The sequence below is a fragment of the Ambystoma mexicanum genome, chromosome 2q, assembly GCF_040938575.1.
Source record: "Ambystoma mexicanum isolate Mex_15411 chromosome 2q, UKY_AmexF1_1, whole genome shotgun sequence".
NCBI lineage: Eukaryota > Metazoa > Chordata > Amphibia > Caudata > Ambystomatidae > Ambystoma > Ambystoma mexicanum.
Genome location: NC_090924.1, coordinates 526,261,384 through 526,286,802, shown reverse-complemented (window position 1 = coordinate 526,286,802; position 25,419 = coordinate 526,261,384).

Here is a 25,419-nt window from a genome sequence, read left to right as displayed (position 1 = left end):
GCGCAATTTCCGTGTCGTTCGCCGTTTATTCTTCTTTGTTACCCAAGAAGTTGTGTACATGTCCAAGGAAAAGTGCCGGCTGCAGATGCAGTATCGATCACCCCTCTTGTCCTCTAACACTTGTTGGACTCTGCTTTCCAGCTCATCCAGTGGATATCCGCAATGTCTGACACATTCTCTTATTCGATCAACAGTTTTCGGGAATACATGCATTGTAGTTCCTTCAGATTTCGCATGGGTCTTCGAAGGGCAACCGCTAATCGAACAGGCAGGCATTGTTGATAAATCTGAAAAGTAAATATCGACATTATTATACAATCTTCAAGAGTAAAGATTTGATACAAAAGTAAATGAATCATACAATGATCAATGCAAGGTTTGTTTTGGTCGCAGGAACTATACCAGTTCATTATGTGCTGTTTAGTATTTGCATAAGTTGCAGAAATGTATAATTGATGTGACTGAAATCTGAACATGTGACTCGTCCCTTGGATGTTCTGTCTTGCACGAGAAGGAAACATGCTTACATTATAGACTGGACCCCCGAAGGATGCAATTCAATGACAATAGACACAGATGAAAATAAATAGATCTATTGATAGCATAGCAATGGAAACTCAAGTCAATACCAATGAGACCAATGAACATAGCACTATTGTGTACTCTACTCGAAAATAGATAGAAATTTAAAAATCTGCGAAATATGACCAGGATACATGGCCTTACCTTGACCAACAAACAGTTGGATTCAGCAAGCAGAGCAGTATGTTGCGGGAGAATAGGTGGATGGCCACAGGTAGCGCACTGATGGGTATGCTCGAAGCGGTCACAGAAGTTCACGGATAGCACGACGACGAGCAGATTAGCATAGATCTCAGTGGTTCCAAGGTAGCACGTTCAGGAGTTGACTTGCAAAGCACAAAGATGTTCTCATGAGACATATCGAGTGGTTTTTAAAGTATTAGAAACTGGGGTGTGTTTGTGAATGAATGACGTATGTATGTCGTGGTATTAGGGGGGCGGCCTGCTTGAAGGGGGGGCCTGCCTCGAGACACGGGGTCTGAGGAGGCCATGTGACCGATGGCCCCTTGGCGTGGGACACCTTTTGAAGTGTACATGCAGTTTGGGACCTTGGCCTTTCGCGCCCCTGACAGCCCCCCATGCCAGCGCTCATCCCCGGGTGTGAACCGCCTTTGATAGAGGGGGGTGGGATGGATGGGCCTGGGGCGTGCAGATAAGGCACAGGAAGACTGCTGAATGGAGACACACTTATGTGTATTGCAGGGGGGCGGCCTGCTTCAAGGGGAGGCCTGGCTGGAGACACGGGGTCTGAGGAGACCATGTGAACGATGGCCCCTTGGCGTGGGACACCTTTTGAAGTGTACATGTAGTTTGGCACCTTGGCCGTTTGCGCCCGTCACAGCCCCCCATGCCAGCGCGCATCCACCGGCGCAAACCGCCTTTGATACAGGAGGGTGGGATGGATGGCCCTGGGGCATGCAGATAAGGCACAGGAAGACTGCTGAATGGAGACACACTTATGTGGATGGCAGGGGGGCAGCCTGCCTCAGGGGAGGCCTGCCTGGAGACACGGGGTCTGAGGAGACCATGTGAATAATGCCCCTTGGCGTGGGACACCTTTTGAAGTGTACATGTAGTTTGGCACCTTGGCCTTTCGCGCCCCTGACAGCCCCCCATGCCAGAGCGCATCCACCGGCGCGAACCGCCTTTATATCAATATACAGTATATCGCCTTTATATCAATGATAGTATATCGTTGCTTATCAATAGCAAATGCCACATACCGGGGATTCTTGTGATCACAGACCCACACTTCAACCGGTGTATTATAGTGGTCAAGACTGTATAATCCAATGGTAAATGTTAGTATAGATATATGTGTGACTTTTATAGAGAGATAACCTACTGAAAGACTTTGAACAAGTGTGTTTTAGTGCATGCATTATCGAGAATGTGTTATGTTAGCTAGGATAGATAGTGACCACCCTGCTGCTTCACAGCAACCAGACCTTCACCCATTCGGAGCACAGATGTCTGACGTCATCCTTGAATGGAGACACACTTGATTCATTTAAAAAATCGAGACAACCGTTGTTAAAATATATGTGGTGTTTTATTTTGTATCTTATTTTCATGACACAAAAATACAGGACTTTAAAGATTATACAGGTCAGGTTGCAGCACAGCGAGAGAAAATCCCCTGTACTGACCGCTGTCACTCGGGAATGTTTCTCTAATGGCACAAACGGCACAGGCGGGTATCACTCTTCGAACGCGGTGTCCAAGCCTCCCGTGAAGCCACCATGTAAAGGAACGATAGGCCACCAGCCTGTACCACCTGTGAAAAGGAATGAAACAAACTGTTTTTAAATTACCAAGATAAGTTTAATAAACGTTTGTTGTCAATGATAATTCTTGTAACTAATGGCATTTTACACGGACAAATGCTATCTAGACAATGCACACTATTCAACGACTTACATGCATTACAATGATATGTAGATGTAATTTTGGATATAGTAGAAGACCATGAAATAGGAGTGGCATGACAAGCAGAGTATACTTACTCATTACTCGGATTACGAGGACGAACAGTTGCTCGAAGTTCGTGCATAAGCACCATCATTATTCTCAACACGGCCCGTGTGAGGCAGGCTGCCCTGAAGTCTGGCAGCTCGGTGATGCATTGCGGTCGTGGCTCGCCTTCCGAAATGTAGGCCAGGCATCCCGAGTTTTCTCGGCAGCAGCAGTTCTCGTCCTCAGTTGGCATTAGCTTGCACCGATTGCATGTGCACCAGGTGGAGACGCCGTCCATTCGACTAGGCCCAGGCTCTTCATCTGTTGATTCGTCCTGCCAACTGCCGTCCGAATCCCCATCGTTTTCGCGTGCTTCCCTTTCCAGTAGTTCCTCCTCGGTATACTCGGGCTCGTACATGTAGGGCATTATTGTAGCCATTGTGTTTTGAACAAACTAAAATAATTTATAGCGGTGGTACTGGTATCTGTTCACACGGGCTACAAGCGGCGAAGGTAGCTGACCAGAGCACTGAAACGAGTCACAGAATACTCAAAGTAACACAGAGAGAGGAATGGAATCGAAAATCGGCTGCTGTGTGTTGTGAAACGGTCTGTTTATACTTATTGAGGAGAGAGGCGTCCTGCCATTTCCATGGCGACACGTCATTAGCTGAAGCGCAGCGAATGTTGACACGAGACGTGCTTTGGCGTTGGGAAATGGGCAGTACGAGTCTGCTGATGACAGGCTCAGGGGTGGGGGAATTGATTTAGTGCCACAAAAGCAGGTCAGCCAGGGCGATCGGGGAAAAGATAGGATTATCGGCTCCCTGGTGCTTGTTTTCGCGTGCGTTTAATGGACGAAAACTCGGGTAAGGTCCATAGGAAAGTTTTCTAAAATCGAGCCACTTAGGTTTAAAAAAACATGGCCGACCCATAGGGACAATAACATTTTTTACTAGGCCATGCCTTTAATGTCTATTGTAATGGCACTATCATGGCTCAGGGTCCTCAACCCAACCTCCTCCTCTTTGACCGGCGCCTGCCGTCCCTCATCAACTGCCTTCATGTGCCTGCTCCTCCTTCCTCCTCCCTCTCTGTACCTGTTCTCCCTCCACGACTCGTGTACCACGCCCTTGTACACCTCTCCAGAAAACCTTCAAGAGCAGAGACCTGCTTCAGTTAGCCACGCTTAATGGTCGCCCTGCTACCAAACACTCTGCTGACATCTGCCTCCTCTTTGAAGACATTGATCTCTATATCCTCGCTCTAACTGAGATGCGGCTCAATGCCAGGTCAGTCACTGCTTTTGACTCCCTTCTCCCTGATGACTACAAGATCATCTCCAAGTCTTGCCCTAACAATTCTGGTGGTGGGGTTGCACTGATCTTCCCTGAATGGGTCCCTTCTTCCCTTGTACTCACCCAACCATACTCCTCCGTCGAGAGCCTGGTCTGCAAGCTGGTCTACACTCTTATCTTACCTTGTCCCTGACCATTGTCACTATCTAAATGCCACCTGGCTCTATCACCCTGTTCCTCTCTGTATTGGTTGATTTATTCTCCTCTCTCCGGACATCCTCCTCTAAACTCTTTTGACTGGGTAACTTCAACATCCACCGTGACTCCTCAAGCATGACGTCCACTCTCTTCCGTGACCTCTGCACATCGCTCTCCCTCTCCATTCTCCCCTCTGTTCCTACCCACTCGGCTGGACAGACTCTTTCTTGCCTTTATCCACATAGATCTTTCACTCTCCTCCCCACTTGCCACCCCGCTCTCCTGGTCAGACCACCCCTTCCTCTCCTCCCACGTGGGCCCTCTCAACCCTCTGACTGCACCTCCCCCAGCTCTGCTAACCTCGTACACAGACATTCGCACGAAGAAAGGAGTATCAGTTGCTGTCTTTGCATCCACCTTCATCCCAACCCCTCCTCCCACTGCAGACTCTGCTCTCAGTAATCTCCAACTTGCCATTTCTAACACTCTCGACATTCTTGCCCCAGTCATGAGGATCCGCCTGAAACACGCCACCAAGCACAACATTTGGTACAACTCCGATCTAGCAGACCTGAACCACAAATGCAGAGCTGCAGAAGGGAAGTGGCACACCACAGGGTCATCCTTCGACAAACTGGCCTGTCGCCATCTCCAAAAGCAAGATCATCTCACCTTTCATTCTAAGAAGAGGCCCCACATCCAGGCCTGTATCTCTGGAGCATCCAACAACACGGCTGAACTTTTTTCAAATCTTCAAGGAAGTAGCCAATCCTTCGGTAGTCTCCACCTCGTCTCTTCCCTCTCAGGCCCTCTGTACTGCACTGGCCACCCACTTCACTACAAAACCTGAGGACATCCTGAGCACTCTTTCTTCCTCCCCTTGCCCCCCCCCTTCTCCCAACCTCCCTCAGCCTTCCTCTCCTCCTTCTCTCTTATCACATCGGATGAGGCCACTAGGGTTGTCCACTCTATGAAGGGCTCTTCCAAACAGGTCTCGCCCTGTTCTTCCAGAACAATTAAGGACAACATTGTTTCCCTTACACCTGCACTTACTGATTTCTGCAAACACTCTCTTGCTACTGGGTCTTTCCCCTCTTCCCTCAAGCACTCTCTTGTTTTGCCCCCTCCTGAAAAAGCATTCCACTGACCCATCATGTTGAGCTAACTATGCCCCATCTCTCACTCCCTTCCTTTGGAAACTCCTGGAGAAGCTGGTCTTCCCCCAACTGGCCCAGCATACTGATCTCGTTGGTTGCCTAAACAACCATCAATCTGGATTACAAGCATACAGAGGCATGGAAACTGCTCTTGTGAAACACCTGTGCAGAACTGCTTGAATCTCTTGACACTAACTCTCTCGCTGTTCTCATTCTACTTGATCTTTCCTCTGCATTTGACTCCTCTCTCTCTTTCATCCCTCACATCTTGGACCTTGCCAAGAAGGCCCATTTTTAACTGCACCTCCTCAAAGGTATCTTTCCTTACCTCACTTTTCCCCAGAAGCTCAATCTAACCTCCTCCTATCTCCGCCCCCTCCGGCTTGCCCAGAATAGGGCTGCAAGACTTATCCTTGGCCTCAAGCCCAGGGATTGTATCTCTCCAGCCCTAAAATCCCTTCACTGGCTCCCGGTGGCTGCAAGGATGAAATTCAAATCCCCCTGCATCATCCATAAGGCTGCCTGGGGCCGAGGACCAATCTATCTACAATTTGCTCTCACCAAATACTTTCCTTCCAGATCTTTCCGCTCTGCCGGCTCCAACTCTCTGCATGTCAGGTGCTTTTCTTTTTTTTTTTATTTTAATAATTTTTTATTAAGTTATGTAGTATACAATCATAAAGTCATAACTTCACAAACATAATGCAGTAAAACCTATACAATGGTATGGGTTAAACAGTGGTACAAGAAGGTGTTCCGAGAGAGCAATTAATTTAGTACACTGTGTATATTTAGGAGTTAAGCATTAGAGGAACAAATTGTCAATACAATTGAAAACAACCATGGCACAGTATTGTGCTAAACTTAGTGTAAAACGATTTCTGCATTATGATGTCTTAAGTGGGGGAAGACAAACACAAGACTGACAATTGACAAACACGAGATGTGAGGGGAGGGGGGAAAAAGGAAGGGAGGTAAATATTAATGAAGAGAGGCACCTTGGCATATATTACAATAAATATTCAGTTGAGTGATCGGATCAAAATTCACATGTAAAGATCTTGGGAGCATCAAAGGAGTATGATATATTTGAGGATGTCACATTCCGTGCGTGGTTACATTAAAGTGATTCAGATAGCGAATGAAAAATGACCATTTAGCATTAAATTTGGGTATAGAATTAAGATTGTTTGCCATGCACATTTCCATCTTTTGCGTGAGACATATATTGTTCCACCAACTTCTTATACACAAGGAACGAGAATTTTTCCAATTGGCAGTTATACATTTCTTAGCTAAACAAATGAAAAGATCATAGAGCTTGGATGCACCAGAGGGCAAGTGGGTGGTAATAGCCAGACTACCTAAAACAATATTCATAAATGAAAGTGGTATGTCAATGAAAAAAATAGAGTTAAGGTATTTCCACACTTGTTGCCAGAACTTAAGGGTATAGGGACATGAGAAGAACATGTGCTCATACGATGCAGGAGTGACTCCACATGTCCAACAATTATCATTGTTATTGATATTGGATAGAGATAGTCTGGCTGGTGTGATGAAAGCTCTGTGTATAAAGAAGAAAAAATGTTGGGAGTTATTTGCTGATGTTGAGATATATTTGATTCTAGAGAAGAGCTTAGACCATGTGTGATCGTTTAAAATGTATCCGAAGTCATCTTCCCATTTGTGGCGTATCGAGCACAACTTCAGGGATGATATGAGAATGTTGTAGAATGTTGAAGCCTTTGTGTCAGTGGGCATTGTAAGATGTATCAATCTTGAGGCATCAGGAGTCAGAATATCATTGGAGGAGCTGTGGAGAGCGTCAAAGCATGAATTAACTAATTCATTATAAAAGTTGTAATCTGTGTTGGGAATTGAGAATTGACATTTAAGCTGCTGAAAGGAAAGGATAGATGATTTATTTATGATTTGTTGTATAAATCTGATACCCTTTTTCTTCCAGGATTTTCTATTTAGGGTTTTATTCTTAATCAGTATCTTATTATTATGCCATAGGTAAGGAGAAAGGTGTTTTTTTGGGGAGTCTGTCTGTGTGAATAAAAAGAGTTGGAGGGCTGATATTGTGGCTCTAATGGGTTCTGATATAGCCAGTGAGGAGTGCTTAGATATATAAATGAGGTCGGTGATTTCTACTGGATACATTAACTGCTTCTCTATGGTACACCATGTGGCAATGTCTGACGTTATGGGGCAGGCAAACCAGTATCTAGCTTGCTTCAAAAGAAAAGCAGTGTGGTATGCTTTGAAATCAGGAAACCTAACACCTCCTTTGTCATATGGAGCCTTTAATTTGATTAAGGCTATTCTTTTGCTTTTACCCTCCCCCCATAGGAAATTTAGTAGGATAGAGTAAATTGATTTATAAAAGGAAGGAGATATTGGAACACATAGGAGTTGTAGATAATATAAAATTATTGGTGATAACATCATCTTGATCGTATCTAGTCGACCCCACCAAGATAGATACAAGGGGGACCATCTGGATGTTAATTCCTTAAGTCTATTTAGTAATGATTGAGTGTTCTGTTTGATGGTGTCTTGGATGGTAGGAGCAAATCTAAGGCCTAAGTATTTAATAGAGGAACTGCACCATTTAAAACCAAAGGGGTCTATGTCATGTTTAAAGCAGTAGGGATTGAGGGGCATAATTTCTGACTTATCTTTGTTAAGTTTGTACCCTGAAACTGAACTAAATTGGGATAGTACTTCAAGTAAATATGGGAGGTGTATTTTGGGGTTTTTGATGAGAATAAGGATGTCATCAGCGTAAGCAGCTATTTTAATATGGGATGTGCCACTTGCTATACCTGGAATATTTTTATTGGATCTGATTAATTCTAGTAACGGTTCTAAGGAGAGGATGTATAGAATAGGTGAGAGGGGGCAACCTTGTCTAGTGCCTCTGCTGAGGGAAAAAAATGGGGAGGTAAGACCATTAATACATATTGAAGATTTTGGGGATGAGTAAAGTAAACTGACTAGAGAGATGAACTTGTCACTGCAACCGTGCCAGCGGAGGGATTGAAACATGAAGTCCCAGCTGACTCGGTCAAAGGCTTTTTCTGCATCTAGTGCTATAACCGCTGCGCCCTGTTTATCTTTTTTATTTTTACTGGATAAGTGGATAGCATTTAGAAGGAGTCTGGCATTGGAAGAGATGTTGCGCCCTTTAACATATCCGACTTGTTCAGGTTTGACAAGGTAAGGAAGGGAGGATTCGATCCTGTTGGCTAAGATTTTTGCAAAGATTTTGCTTTCTACGTTTATTAGAGAGATGGGCCGATAATTACCTGGTAGAGACGGGTCCTTATCGGGTTTGGGGAATAGAATAAGCAAGGCTTCTGAGAAGGAACCTGAGGATGCTTCTTGGGATATAAAGTAAGAAAATAGATTTTGAAGCTTGGGTATAAGAGATTGAGCTAATCTATCATAGAATTCTGTGGAAAGGCCATCAGGGCCTGGAGCCTTGCTTTTACCCAATCCTTTGATTGCTTTGGAAATCTCTGGGAGAGTAATTACAGAGTCTAAAGAGGATAAATCAGCTTGGGGGTAGGAGGATCTGTTAATGTTATCAAAAAAGGATGTGATGTTATTATGGGGAATGGAGTTTTCGGGAGTGTATAGTTTGGTGTAGAAGTCTCTAAAACAATTTAGTATATCTTTGGGATGGTGATGCACATTGCCTAAAGGGTCTTTGATGTGAGATATGAAAAATTGTTCCTTTTTGGTTTTTAGGTAAGAGGCCAGTGCTTTTCCAGCTTTGTTGGATGTTTGATATATTTTAGTTTTGTATTTAAGAATTGTCCCTGCAGCAAGATTTGTGATCTCTTTGTTAATTGAGTAGCGTAAAGTCAGTACTTTGCGGAGATTGGTAGGGTTGGAAACACTATAGTAGTGTTGTTCGGCTGTAGTTAGCTGAGAGTAAAGGTCATCTAAGTGTTTTTTGCGTAGAGCTTTCATTTTTCCAGAGTAAGCCATGATGTGACCTCTTAATGCAGCTTTAAAGGCATCCCAATTATTCCCTACCGAAGTGTCACTGTCTTGATTATCCGCATAGAATTGTTGAACAAAAGACTCTACGGATAGGATGAATTGAGGGTCTTGTAAAAGAAAATTGTTAAGCTTCCACCGAGATGACGGTTTCCGAACATCAGAAAGACTGAAAGAGGTACAAACAGGGGCATGATCAGAAATAATGATATTTTCTATTTTGGAATCTATAATGGTACCTGTAAGGTTTTTAGTGGAAAAAATATAGTCAAGACGAGAGAGAGTATTATGTGGGGAAGAGTGGAAAGTGTAGTCAAGTTGAGTAGGGTGAGATATTCTCCATGTATCAATAAGACCAGTTTCGGCTAAGCATTCTGAAAAGGATTTGTGTGTTTTGTTATTTTTGAACAGGCAGCTAGATTTTCTATCCAGAAAAGGATCAAGGACTTGATTCATATCCCCACACATAATTAAATTTGTAAAGTTTTTTTGAAGTATCATTTGTTTGATGGTGGTCCAAAACTTGGGATCTGGGCAGGTGGGGCCATAAATATTCAGAATGGTAACATCAGTAGAGTTTACATTTAGTTTAACCCAAACCCATCTGCCATCTGTGTCCGCACCTTGGTCGAGAACTTTATATGATAGTTTCTTGCTGATTAAAATAGCTACCCCATTTTTTTTAGCAACAGCAGGACTGGAAATGATTTCTTTGATCCAACGGGACTTCAGTTTCAGTGTTTCTCTGACAGATAAATGCGTTTCCTGTATACAGGCTATGGAGGGGTTTAGTTTGTTAAGATGCGAGATGACCTTACACCTTTTGATGGGATTGTTGCAACCCTTAATGTTCCATGTTACACATTTAAAAATCATAATAACCGTTTAAATGTTATGATAGCATAGCGATAATATAAGACCTTATACATGCAAATGTTAGGTGCTCTAGAACAGTGTCTGAAACAGCATTTGTGAACCATATAGATGCAAATAATTAGTGCCCAAGAACAATATTTTGAATACCAATTAATGAGAAAGGGACACATTAGGAAAACACATGAGGTAATAGGATGAGGGTTGGGGTGTCTGATCATAAACGGTTGCCTAATGGCTTGAAGATATGGAATAGAACACTGATCAGACTGGAGGAAAAGGAGGCTAGGGGAGTTTCAATTAGTAGGGAAGGGTGACACCCGCTGAGTCGTCAAAAGGGAAGTAGAGCGACCCAGGATGGAAGATGGACGTCACGAGGCCACCCGTCCCACGTCATATATATAGGAGATAGTCATGGCATTGCATTTGTAATAGGAAGGAGAGAAAGGGAGCAAAACGTTCATGTAACGAAAGAGGTGGAGGTACTTGCAGGCGAGGTAGTGTCCATGTTATCGGATTTGATGGATCGTATAAATGCTTTTAGGTCTGTTGGTTCTTCAAACATTCTGGTACGGCCTTCATATGTGATTTTGAAAGAACAAGGGTGGTATAGCCCATAACGTATATTAAGCTGTTTCAGGGCTGGGCGAAAGGATAGGAATACTTTCCTGCGCTGTGCCGTGCTTTTAGCGACATCCTGTGAAATGAAAATCTTAGAGCCATTCCATATAAGGGATTTATGTTCCTTTGCTGCAGATATAATGAGCTGAAGTTGGGAGTATTCCAGAAGATAAAAGATCATTGTTCTGGACGAAAGTCGAGGAGAGGTGGAGGTAGATAGTTGGCCAACTCTATGCGCACGTTGAATATTAAGTGTTAGATCAGGGGGTAAGTGAAGCAGCTTTGCTAAAAATGTTTGCAAAAAGACAATGGTATTGGTTCCCTCTGATCCCTCTGGTAGTCCTGAGATGCGGAGGTTATTACGTCTACTGCGATTTTCCAAATCTTCATTGTGTTTTTGAAGTTCTTTTATTGCATTTTCCAGTTGCTTTACTTTAGATGTGGTATCTTCTACTAGACCCACTCGCTTCTCCACCTCGTCCATTCTATTTTCAAAACCCTTCCATCTGTCGTCCAACTGTTGTAATTTTAAATTTGTGGTCTCTATGAAGGGTTTGAGTGATCTAATCTCTGCCAAAATGGCCTCCAAAGCAGGATCCGAGATGCCCAACGGAGGAGGTGAGTCACTTTTGGGTCTCTTGAGGTTGGCGGTGAGAGTATTAGGTTCTTTGGTAGTTGAGGTATTGTTTTTTTTGTTGGCCGCCATTATATTGGCTGCAAGATATAGATATGTGGGCAATTGAAAAGAGCTTGGTAAGCGGTATTGATGATGCAATGTAAAGAATTGTAGAAAGTTGTTGCATGTAGAGCAATAGTAGGTTCCGTTTCAAATAGAAGCTTTTTTGAGAAGGGCTTGTGGTGGTAAGCACATATGTATAGAGTCTTTCAATAGTAACTTCGTGGGGTTCTATGTACCATAGTTTACAATTATTACGTCCATATTATTAAGGTAGTACTACTCCTGATAGAGGAGGTTAATAGAAGCACTGTTGAATAATAAGGCGTAAACTTAGGTGTGAGTTGAGAGTGCTATAAGCCTTGTAGTGGTAGGAAGCTTCCATTTAATGTGGGTATCCAGTTACCGTCAAGTTCAATTTTGAGTTGTGGTTATGCCCAGTTCCATGCATATTCCTGCATATAGAATGCGTGGTTCACCTATGTGTGCTCTCAATTAGAACCAAAATCGAGCTTCAAATAGAAAGGGTTGTGTCACATGAGTGGTAACGTGTGGAGGAGATCCTGTGCAATAAAACAGTATTCCTTTCTATGTTTCTTTATTGCTGTTTTTTTTTTTTTTTTTTTTTCCTTTCCCCTCTTTATCTAGTCCCAAAAGTCTCAGAGATCAAGAAAATGTTCAATTTCTTCTTTGTGTGGAAGGGTATGGCCGAGATATTGGTTAAATTTAAATCGTTTCTGTATCTTGTGTGGTATTGTTTTTTATATAGCTGAAATGGGCTTCCTAATCCTTAATTTTTTTTTATTTTTTTTTTTTTTTTTTTTTTTTCTTCCTCTCTTCAGGGAATGCTTTATTTATGGAGCTATTGCGCGCCGGCACCAGAGGCAGCAGTTTTGTGGCGGGGAAGAGAAGGAGGGCGGACCAGGCCGCGGCCGGCGCGTCACGTAACACGTGACGCCGACACTTACTTCACGGTGCGCGGATGCAGGAAGGCGGCCGCGGCGGTCCCCGGAGCTTGTTGGCTGGAGCCGGTGAGCCGGCGCGGGCGAACGTGGAGCTGCGCTGAATTTCGTTCAGCGGTTCGTGGAGGAGGTCCGGACCATAGCGCAGGGAGGAGAAGGTAAGTGATAGGGGAAAAGAATAATGGGAAATGCCTTATTTTATTTTCAGTGAGACGGAGCTGCCAGGTCACGCCGCCATCTTAGTCGGCGTCAAGCCACGCCCCGTCAGGTGCTTTTCTAAGCAGCGAGCTGATGGCAGATCTCTCTCCTTGGCTGGCTCCCTCCTCTGAAACAGCCTCCCCCTTCCTCTTCATCTTGGGCTGGATCTCCTCAAATTCCGGAAGCTCCTCAAGACTTTCCTCTTCATCTCCTCCTTCTCCCTCTCACTCCCATGCTAATAACCCACAGCCGCTGAGATTGGTAGCTTGAGACCTTTTGTGTCTTTGTGGGTCCCGGCCTTCCTCCCCCAATCACCCTCAGCTTCAGCCCCATCCCAGCACTTGCCTTCAGGCACCCACTGGCTTGTGTTTGCACAGGCCTGCACTTATTATTGGCAGGTGATCACTCTGTACCCAGCGATCTCTGCCAGGCACTTACTGTTGCAAACAACAGACTCTTTTTGCATTTCCCTCTGTGGAACTCCTAGAATGTACCCCTTTTCCTTTCCCTTCTCTCTCTCTCCCTGCTGCACTTGCACGTTCTGAATGCTCACAAGGCATAGTAAGACCGTCTCTTTCTTGTTAATCAGTTTATTCTATTTGCCTTTATTCCCGTGTTCCCTCCCCCTCGCCCTGCAGGCGCTTTGAAACACAATTTCTTGATGTATAAGCGCCTTACAAATGCACAATAAATAAATAAATATTCTTGTTTGAAGGACATAAATGTAAGTTGTATGTTGGAGTGCGCAGGGTGATACTGCTGCTCTTCCATTTCAAAGAAAATATCTGAAAGGTTCAGAAGTGGTTGTTTCATGAATTGTGTCTTTAAAACAGGTGCAGTGGAATGTCTTAGACTTTAGCGATTTTGAACACGTATTTTGAATTCAGGAATGAATATTGAAATTCTCAGAAACGCACTCTTATTTGCATGAATGTAAAAAGGGAGTGAAAAAGGCTATCAGAATATTACATCTTAGGTGCACACATTCAGATGCTCTTTGCAAATTGGGAATGCACATTTTCTTGGTGAGAGTAATGAAACGAATGTGGCAAAGTGTTGAGAATCTGGGTCATGTGTTCAAGTTACTGTGGTGGCAGCCGCACCTGCTTCTCCCTTGGGTTTGTGGGTCTGGAAATAAGGGTACTGGTAACAAATTACTGGCACCCTTTTTGGAGTGGCAAACTACAACTCTGCCTGCCAGGGGCGTTGCGCCCAGCGTGTCTGACCTGCAAGGTGCAAAGGCCCCGGAAAGCAGAGTTGTCCTGGAAGCACCTGCACCATTTGCAACAGTGCCGGTGCTTCCGAGTCCCCATTCCCGTGGAGTCCAATGGGAACTAACATTTTCCGGCACCTGACTTCCCGATCCGCTGGGACTTGTAATAATGTCACTGGAGGGTTACCATCAACCTCGTAATGAGGCTTTTTGAAAGTCTTTACACTGACATACCTCCTCACAGTTTGCTCACTGATTTGCACTCTTTTGGTCCTTTTCAGGGGTGTGGTGTGTCACCCCTCCTGGGAGCATGGTATCTCCCAGGTCTTGTGCTGCTCGTGACCACGTGACCAATAATAAAAGTAATGATCGAATTCCAGCTCGTCAATCTTGGAACTAACTGACTCCGGTGTGGTGTGTCAGCGCTGTGCTGGCGCTGTGTAGCTGGTTGAGGGCCTGCTGTGCAGGGCTCTCCACCAGGACAGTGCCCCTGCCGGGTAATGCTGTCCACGATGGTCTCTCACCCCATGCCAGTAGAGCCCCTGCCTGGCAAACCTACTGGCATGGGCCTGCAGAGCCCCTGCTAGGCAACTGTGCATGCCGACGCAGTCTCTGTTTCTGCTGGGTGCCCCCAGCCTTGGTCCGCCTGGCCCGCGTGACCGCAGGCCAGGACATTACACGAGGGACCTGGAACCCCAAATGCTCATTCAGTGCATTACAGATCTCAATAACATCCTTAGAGTTTGCAGTATGCCGCATAGCAAGAGTGCATAGGCACAGGCGCCGGCTAATCTAACAATATAATAATGCAATGTCTACTATGGGACTAAATATTTCTTGTTTTGATCAGATAATTCCAATGTGTGTGACCCAATGTTGTTATTGTAACATCTTTTAATATGACCAAAATACTAATCCCCATAATTAAATGAAAATCTTTCACGAATCTCAAACCATTATATGAGCGATGAGAGGATGGATAAAAAACTTAATGGCACAAAAAAAGATCAGGCCAAACTTCCGAGACTTCTGTAAATAATATGAAATAACAACATTCTGTGATATGAGGTTTTAAAAAGATTGTTAGACGGACAAACTCCTGTGCCCAAAGGATAGCATGGGAGCATGATTTGCATAAAGCAATTGAGTGGAAGAACAAGGTGTTCCGGATGCACGTAACCTGGGGTGCCAAGGATGACAAGCGCCGCGTGCTCCTTCTAATGTTCATGTCAGTCCACGAAGGCACAGCCCCCTGCACGAAGTGACAAACAGAAGGACCAGTTATTGCACGAAATCCCTATGCGACGGAGGAAATTACAACCAACAATCTCATAAAGCGATGGCCGCCATTGAGTTCCACAAACGCGATTTCGGGGGACGTTCTATCACTTTTCTGTTACGGCTCATGAATGCCAAAAGTTGCTGCTCATGCCTGTGAACTTAGCTGAAAGGTTTTACTATTCTTTTTTTTTGTTTAAAGGAGCAAGAGTAATAGTTGTCTACTGAGCGTGTGGATCCAGTTTCAGGGCTGTTTCCTGTCCCCTTAAGATTAGATATTTGGGATTTCAGGTGTGCAACTGACAGTTGTCCGCCAGGCATACTTCATCTCGGTGAGTGGAGCCACACTTACACGTAAGGTTTCCTTTCTTCCATCCGATCCATATGCAATGGCGACGAAAGTGGTGGCAGGTGACATATTATTTCTCTTTTCCCAAATATATTTGTATTATTCTAGCATCTGTGCACATTATGATTTGCATGACTCGTTTGCACTATGTAGAATATTTTGATAGCTAACATGTATTTTATTTATTTTTGATTTGAGAAGTGATTTATAATACACTCTGTTGCAGCAGGCCACCTCAAAGCACAGGGATGAGGTGTTAGCGATGGGGAAAGGGGGGCAGGGTGGAGGGGGTGACGGGGCTGGTCAGAAAGGAGAGAGGGGTGAAGGTGACCGACATGACCCTGGCCCTGGTGAATTTCAGGATAGTTTTCACTCTTTCCAATATGATCCACTTTTGGGCAAACAATTTCCTGACCCAGCAACATTGGTCTACAGAAAATATCATTCGTTAAGAGATTTGAGGTGCAGTTTGAACGTAGTGTTGCTGGCTTACACATTTGGCATAAAAGAGGTACTTTGCCTTCTAACAATAGCCTATATTGCAACCACGTGAATAGCGGAGATCATATTGGTCACCCAGATTCAGGCGCAGTCATAGAATGCACTCTTTTATTAACAAGCGAAGCAAATTAAGAGATTCATGGGATTAGGTGTCTGTGCAGGCTACCTTGGACTGACTGTACATACATTCAAAACGAGATGCATGGAACCTAAATCAAATGTTTGTGCAAAGAATCATAAAATCCCTAGTTGTTATGAATGCTTTGCAATTGCAAAGTCACAAACGCAGTTTGTAATCTTGGAAAAAGTGACATTTCCTAAAAAGGGAACGAGATTTGAATCTATGGCTAAAACAAATATTTGGCCTTTGTCCCAAGCGGATGACTTCGGAACTAGACTGTATCATGCTTCTTATAACAAGGTTGGGAATTAATTTATACATTTAACCACCCCATGTGCAGTTGGAGGATGAGATATTTTGGGATTAGAGACAGAAGTATGAGATGAAGGTTTCTGATCAGATGTACATAATGTTATCAACAACTGAAATGACTTACATGTAAGATGTCAATTACTGGAAATTATTGATTCATGACATTTTACAAGATTCTAATTATTAACATAGACTGGAAAAAATGTCAGATAAAAAAGCAGAATGGATTCTACCAGATAGTTTATGTTGAAAGGAGGCAACATAATGCGTGTTTATTTTTTGAGCAATAGTACAGTGTTTAAAAAGTTTTAAATTCTGGAATTTACTGTTATGCAGCAAGTTTACTAGGTGCGGGGAGCTTGCTGTCTCTCCTCATTCGCATCATTGAGACTCTGCTTATTGTCTCTGTGCCACAGGGTTCTTGAAAGGTCCCCCATTCCAACAAGGCTGCCATTAGCTCATACCAGCATGAGAGCGTCATTTCCGGTGCACCGCTCTCAGCGGCGTGGTGCGGATTCCCAGAAGGCCTTGCATATAGCTTTTGCCTTAGCAGTGGTTTGATTTGTTGCAATGCTCCGTGCTGTTGTGCGGGAATCCCTGGCCCCCACTGCGTTGTTCCGTGAGCCCCAGGCCCCCACTGCACCAGAGACTCACACGGAGACATGCCTCATGCTCAGGCTCCCCAGTCGCACTGCCGCAGCCGGGAACGCCCCTTTTATTTATAGGGCACGCGGCGGAGTGCAATGTCACTCCGCCGCGTGCTGGTCCCTTAAAGGGCAGCACCACACTCCTCCTTTTTCATTAGGACAACAAATAACAAACACAACACTTGGCATGACTACGGTTAAACTCTACAACACACTAACACCCTTAACCCAAACAACTAGATCCCCAATGAGCCCCTTTATTCACAGCCACCCCCCTCTCCCCTGCTGGACAGGCCCATCCGGGTCAGACTCTGTCACGGCTCCAAGACAAAAGGGCCTCATTACACGGGCGACGGTGGACCAAGGTGCTATTAGCACCTTGGTCCATGCCGGTAAAATACCGGCACCGCCTTGGTGGAAAGGGGAATTACCGCCCTATTCCAAGGTTGGTGGGGCGGTAATTCCCCCTTCCCCCATTGCCCTTCCCCATTCCCATTTTTGCCCCATAGGGCATAATGGGAATGGGGAAGGTGCTAATTACGGCACCGCAAATTGCGGTACCGTAATTAGCTCCCTGGTCCCTTTGCGGGTTGGTTTTTAACACCTGCAAAAAGCAGGCGTTAAATTCACCAACCCGCAAAGGGACCTCGTAGTAAGGCGGTAAGGGTTTACCGGTACCGGTAAAATACCGGTATCGGTAAACCCTTACTGCCTATCGTGTAATGAGGCCCACAGTCATTGAAACGAGCAGGTTTCCCTTGCCCTGTCCTCAGGGGGTACCTCCTGCTCGCCTCAGGGGTGGGAGTCTCGCCGTCAGGTGGCGATCTCACAGGAGACCGAGGGAGGGGCTCCGAACCTCTGCCCTTGTCGGGTACGTCCGCAATGTCCTGATCTAGGGACGCCTCGGTCCTGGGCTCCCCCAGTTTCTTGAAGAAACTGACGTTCCTTGTGACCGAAGCTCGGCCGTCTGATGCAGTCACCATGGAACATTTGACTGCTATCACATTGAGCGGCTCTGGCTCATATGTTAGCGACAGTTTCCCGCGGGGGTGCTTGTTCCTTATTAGCACCTCGTCCCCGGGCACAAGTTGTTGAGGGCGGAGACCCCTCCTTTCGTTCTCCTGCTCAGTCCGTAGTTGCCGCTCCATCTCCACCTGTTGAGTGTCGATGACTCCCGGCTCCTTTTCCCCCACTTCCGGCAGCAATCCTCTCGGGCGACTCTTGAAGAGGGCTTCGGCCGGGGCCTCCCCTGTTGAGGTGTGCGGGGTTGTTTGATAGACCCGCAAGAACTGGTAGGGGGTCCTCTCCAAACACTGTCCTTGACCTTGCGCAATCCGGAAGACTTTGTTTAACATGCCCATCATCCTTTCGGCCTCTCCATTGGCCCTTGGCCACAAGGGGGTTACCTTCCTATGATGCACTCCATAGCCTTTCATCAGGGCAGCAAACCATTCTCCTTGGAATGGAGACCCATTGTCAGAGCAGAGTATTGTAGGCAGACCATGAGCCGCAAACACCTTCTACATCGCCACCACCACATGTTTGAAGGGAACCGACTGGATGAACTCCACCTCCAGGTATCTGAAGTACTCATCCACCACCACCAGGAAGTGCGTTTCCTGCGACGTGGACCCAAAGTCAGCGTGGACAACCTCCCAGGGACACGTGTCGTGGGGCATGGCTTCGATGGCAGGTTCCCTCTGGGCGGGCGACGCTGCCTGGTACCACAGACATGAGGCTACATATTCATCCACCCATTTCTCGAGCTCAGGGAACCACACCTTTATGCGTAGCCAGGCTTTGGTCTTTGCAGCCCCTTGATGGCTTGGTGTGCCAGGCCGATCACCTCATGGACTTTGGCCTGCGGGACCACGATCCGATCTCCTCTCAGTAATAGTCCCTTCTCTGAGAACGACAGCTCCTTCTGCATTCTCCACAGCTGCTCGAGCACCACCTTTGCTTCCTGTGTGCGCCCAGCCAGCGACTCCAAGATGCTCTTCCACAACCCCTGCTGCAGTGCCGCTCTGAGGATGCAGAAGCACTCGTCGTTCGCAGCTGCCACTTCCAGTTCTTCGAGTGGTAGGGCATTTGGGGTGGCCGCATCAACCACCAGTTGTATGTGATCACTGGCCTCTTCCTCACAGCCATCAGCCTCTTCATCCTGGCGACTCCCCGGATGGTGATAGAGGTAGTCGGCTGCATTGTTGACACCAGGCCGATACACCAACGAGACCCCATATTCCAGCAGGGCCAGCATCCACCTCTCAATCCTTGCTGATGGTTTTGAGGACGAGCCGGCCAGGATCGGCAGTAGGGGCTTGTGGTCCCTCACAACAGTCACCGGCCTTCCCAGGATGTACAGCTAAAAATGCCTGCACCCCCAGAGAACAGCCAGCGCTTCTCGCTCTATCTGAGAATACCGCTGCTCCGTCTCGGACAGAGCATTTCTGGCGTAGGCCACGGGGCAGACGCAGGAGTCTTCCCCTACTTGCGTTAGTACTGCTCCCAGGCCAAATGGGCTGGCGTCCACAATGATTTCAGACTGCAGAGCAGGGTCGAAAAAGGCCATTGTGTCTTCCTCTGTGAGGGCGCTTATAATGTCCTCGAAGGCCGCCTGTTCCAACGGTCCCCACTGCCATGCAGTCTCTTTTTTGGTGAGGGCCCGTAGCGGCTCGGACCTGGATGCCAGATCTTTGATAAAACGGCCACAATAGGTGACCATTCCCAGGAAGCTTCTCACTTCAGACACATTTTCTGAGGGTTTCGCTTTCTTGATGTCCTTTACTTTCCTGGGGTCTGGAGACACCCCTCCCTCATTGAACATGAATCCAAAAAACTCTATGTTCATCCTCAGGAACACACATTTTTCACGGTGGAGTGTCAGGCCCAATGATTGAAGCCTCTCAAATATTTTCGCCAGTCTCTGCAGGTGGTCCACTTCTGACTTGGCGAACACCAGTATATCGTCACTGATGTTCAGCACACCCTCTAGGTCCGCCAGAGCCCCTCTATTAATGTTTTGAAATACCTCAGCTGCGGAGGAAACCCCGAAGCTGAGTCGCTTGTACCGGTATAGACCCCGGTGGGTCGTGAAAGTCGTGATATACCTGGACTCTGGATGCAGGAGAACTTGGTGATATGCACACCTGAGATCAAGCTTCGAAAAGAAACGAGCTCCCTGCAGCTCTGCAATGATGTCGTCAATAGTTGGTGTGAGATGGCGTTCCCTCCTGATTGACTCGTTGGGAAGCATCAGGTCCACACAAATTCTTACCGAATCGGGTTGCTTGGGTTTCTTGGCAACCACAATTGGGGACACCCAGGGCGTTGGACCTTCCACCTCCTCGATGATGTCAAGGTTTACCAAGTTATCCAACTCTTTGTCCACCAACTCCCTCAGATGGAATGGCACCCTGTGGTGTTTGAGGGCAATTGGCTGCACCGCCTCATTGATGTGCAGTCTCACTGGATCCCCAGCCATGCAACCAATCCCTTGGAACAGGCCTGCATATTTCTCCAGCAGCGTTTGTATATCCTCCACATACACAGAATATGCAAAGCCCACCAGTCTGAGGGCTTCGGCCACCACACAGCTCAGTAAGGTGTTGGTACTGACGGGCATTACATAGAAACGTGCTTTGATCTTCGAGCTTCCATGTCACACCCGAGCCACAAATGCACCGTCCAGGGGGATGGGAAGTGAGCCGCCGAACGTGAAAATGTGAGCTTTCGGGTTTGATAGTATGGGGGGGCAGGGCATGGCATCATAATGCTGATGGGCCATGACGTTGACTGATGCACCCGTGTCCACCAGCACCGATACAGGAGAGTCATTGACTGCCACGATGCACCTCGGCTGTCTTCGGCCCTTGGACTGGAGGGCGTCAATACTTGACACGAAGAAGATGTTTTCCTCTTCCTCCTCTACCTCGTCAGGTTGGGTACCTTCCTCCCCTTGTTCTACCCGGGCAACATTAGGAGGGCAGGACTGCCTGAAGAACACGGATCGCGCTGGGCCATCAGGCCACACTGTCCGCATGGTCTCCCTGCAGTTGGGCACTCACCGGAGTGGGGCAGGTCGTACCCGCACTTCTGGCATGCCTCTCCTAGCTTACCGCACCTGTCGCGGAAATTGCCAGCCGGTCTCCAGGCACCCCTGCCGTCACGACCCACAGCGCAGACCTCTTCTGAGTTGGCCGTGCTGGACCCCTCTTCCATCCTTGATGCACGTACCTCAGAAATCTCCTGGCAGCGGCCCAGCTCCAAGATGCAAGGAAGGGTAATCCCGGGTTCTCTCAGCACCTGTCTCCTCAACTTGCCTGAGGAGCACCCTTGGATTAGCTGATTTCTGACCATGTCATCAGCGTTGTCCCATGCACATGCCACTGAGAATCTCCTAAAACGACCTTGAAATGTGCAGAGGGTCTTGTTTTCTTTCTGTTTAGTGGATAGTTTGACAAGTCTCTCGTAGTCCGCATTAGCCAGTGGAAGGAAGTAGTTATGCAGGTCTGTCTTTGCTGCGGCGTAGGTGGTGTCTGCGGGCTGGAGGGAGTCAAAAATCTCATGTACAGCCGGTCCTGCGGCATACAGTAATGTGGCCAGCTGGCTGTCATCACTGGTTTCCATCATTGCCCGAAAGTACATGTCAAGGCGATCAATCCATCGCCTCCACCTAGGCCCCAGAGTGGATGGAGGGCCAGACACATCAAACTCGGGTATGGGTGGGAGAGCCGCTGGTGTCCTCATCTGGGCCATTGCTGGAGGTGGGGTGGGGGTATTCCTTGCTGTTGAGGCACAGCCTGCGCCCCGTCCTGGTTTTCTGGATCACTCATGGGTCAGAGCGTACAAGCACCCCTTCTGTATTGCACAGGGGCTGCAACTCACCCAGCTTGAGTATTCTCCTCACAGCCACCTTAATCTTCCACCTTCCACACCAGGATCACAGGCCTCCAGGCCACCTTGATCTTCAAAACTCCCCACCAGTCCAGCACCAGTGCACACAGCACTCACCAGCTTCCAGCAGTAACAGTGGTCCAGTGGCAAGTCACCAGATTGTCCAGCATTGAGGAATGTCCAACAATTGAGCCAGTGAGGCCTAGGGTAGAAGTTCCAGAACAGCCCATCTCCCCCAGTGCCTCACTTCACTCAGTGATTTACACCTCGAAAATTAAAATAAATTGAAATTCCCAAGTATTTCCATGTAGGGATAGCAGTCCGCTATCCATGTATCCAAAAATTGTGCCTGGATGGCACTCACAGCCCCCTCCGAAGCTCCGTGAAACATCCGTGTGTGAGGGAGAAAATGGCCGCCGCGTGGTCCGCCCCTCCCCCAAGCGTGGAACGAGAGAAATCCTTCTCTCATTCAATAGAAAAATTATTCAAAAGAATCACTGCCGGGTCTGGGCATGTCTTTGGCCTTGTCTCCACTGTTGTGGGGGAATCTGTGGCCCCCACTGCGTTGTTCCGTGAGCCCCAGGCCCCCGCTGCACCAGAGACTCACACGAGACATGCGTCAGGCTCGGGCTCCCCGGTCGCACTGCTGCGGCTGAGAACGCCCCTTTTATTTATAGGGCACGTGGCAGAGTGCAACGTCACTCTGCCGTGTGGTAGTCCCTTAAAGGGGCAGCATGACACGTGCCGTCACTCCTCAGGTGTCACATTCGATTCCTTTCTTGCTCTTTTGTCTTGCCTTTGACCACCCTCTCTTACAACCTGATTCTTCCTCCTGCCCACTCCTGCTGTCCCGCTGCTATGACCCATGCCCTTTCTGCTGCTGCACTCCTCTTCAGTTTTCCCTGCAGCAATCTCCACAATCTTTCAACCAGTCTTAATACTGCTTCAACCAGCCTCAAGCTCTCGATGAGGCCTGTCACCTACATCACACAGAGGCTTCTTAAGCTATTTCTTTTTTTCTCTGTTGGGGTTTGTCCTCCAGCTCATGTTATCTTGTATTGTTACGAAGATAAAGAAAGGACTGCCCTTACCTGCACACCGTGTCTAGAGAAGGTAAGGAAGAGCATCCCTTGTGCTCAGCCCATGACCGGTTGCAATGCCATAAATCGATTGACAAGTTTGCGCGATACAAAATCTGACTGTGGAGGTACAGAACCTAAAAACAGAAAACACTGCATTGAAACAGGTGCTGACTTGAAGAGAGGTTATCATTTGGGAACCCTTTGGTGTTCTCAAGTGGCACTGAAATTTGATATAAACCCCAAAAGATTTACTGAATTCCATAACAAATTTACTGTTCATTTCGCATTTTGGGCCCAGCACTTCAGACACACAAGGTGGGGTTCCTGGTAAAATAAAAGTACAGGTATCATGCTAGCTTGAGATTCACCCTATTGAGGTCACTTTACATGACATACTGGTTGACTATGAGGCATTCACCACAGGTTTCAAAACCATATTTGGCCACCCTGATCAACTGTGCCCTGCAGAAGAGGCACTGGTAGATTTGGAACAAAATTTCAGGAACGTGCTTTTATAGTTAATGAGGTTCAGACAACTAGATATCCAAACTAGTTGGCTGGAATGCACTCAGTATATCTTATTTTATTAGGACCTTCGAGAAGGGATAAAGCATGAGTTGGCCATGGTCACTCACTCCACTACCTTTAGGTATTGGTGGACATGGTATTCCAATTGATTATCACCTGCAAGACCGCAATGGCAATAGACAAAAGGAATGTCTGTCCATCTCGGTCCTTGTAGCCCCTGCCGTAAGTACAACAGTGCCCTAGCAACACCCCTGAAGAGCCCACGTAGTTGGGTACTGTTCTGGGCCCTCTGACAGATGAGACATTATGCTGTCTCCTATCTTTTAGGCTTTGCCTTTTTTGTGCACAAAAAGAACACGTGGTTCAGATGTGGCCAGTGTGCCAGCTTAGTTGAGGGTGAACAGGTGGGTCTTACGCGTACAAATCCCAAGAGGCATGACCCGATCCCTGTCGGAGAAAAACACGAGTCTACGTCCTGCTCTTTCTGTCTGTCACAATAGACTCAAATCAGGGTCAGCAAATCAATGTTCCTGCTATGCTTCATTCTGGGGCCTCATTAGTTTACATGGATCAAGTGTGAGCTTGGCAGCATGCTGTTCCAGTGGTTTCTAAAGAACAAAACACAGTGGTCCATGTGGTTGACAATTTTCAGTTGGCGTCTGGCTTGGTTACCAATCAGACACAGCCATTGCTGATAGTTCTCGGACCACATACCAAAATATTTTCCTTTGGCTTGATCTCTGCCCCTGACTACCGTCTCATACTGGATATTCGGTGGCTTTGTCAAATTAATTCGACCACGTCTACTGTAATACTAGTTTTGGACTTCTGTCTGACTACATGTCTGAGTACACAATAGTATTGTAATCCTGGGTATCAATTTGTGAAGGAGAACCAGGTACTTAGTTCCACATTAGCAACCCTAGCAATAATACCAGAATGATATTGGTTGTTCTCTGAGGTCTTTTAGAACGCTTGGAAAAGAAGTTACCATCTCACTGGGATCTTGACTGTGCTATAGATTTGATACCTGGGGCAGTGGTCCTGTACAACCACTTCTATTCCCTAACCTAGGATGAGAAAGATACGCTGCATGAGAACTTGAATAAACATTTAGCAAATGTTCTGATTCGCCCTTCCCTGTCTCTTGCAGGACCTCCCCTGTTTTGTACTCAAGAAAACATGCAACCTCTGGGCATGCATCAACTGTAGGGGCCTGAATGCGGTCGCTATAAAGGACAGCAATCTGTTACATTGTAGACATCCTGAAAGGGTGTAAGCATCAACACTAAGCTCGTCCTAAGGAGGGCCTACCATCTTCTGCGTGTTAAGGAAGGGGTTGACTGTCAGACCATCTTGCAAACACCATTCAGACACTATGGGTATTGTGTAATGTATGTATGTATGTATGTATGTATTTTATTTTTGTATAGCGCCGGTAGCCTGAGGGCATCAGGGCGCTCGGACTTACAACAAAAGCTGTGCAACAAACAATACATGCCTATTACTACGGCAGTGAGTGCCCCTGATCACTAATTCCCTGATTCATCATCTAAAAAGATGTGTCTTCAACCCCTTCCTGAATGCAAGGTGGTTTACTTCGGACCTAAGAGTTTCAGGAACGCTGTTCCAAAGTCTAGGGGCCTGCACCAGGAAGGAACTGCCCCGCCCGGATTTCAGCTTGAACTTAGGTAATGCCCTTTGGACTCTGTAATGTGCCAGCCATATTCCAGTGTTTCATCAATACAGTCTTTTATGACATGCTCAACCAATGCGTACTAGTATTTCTAGATGATATCACAGTGTATTCCCTGAATCCTCTGCTCCATGAAACACATGCAACTAGAGTCCTCCAGAGGCTATAAAACCATGAATTATGACTGAAACCTGAGAAGCATGAGTTTGAACAAATCTTGATGGAAGATATGGGTTATATAGTATCTCAGGCAGACATCAC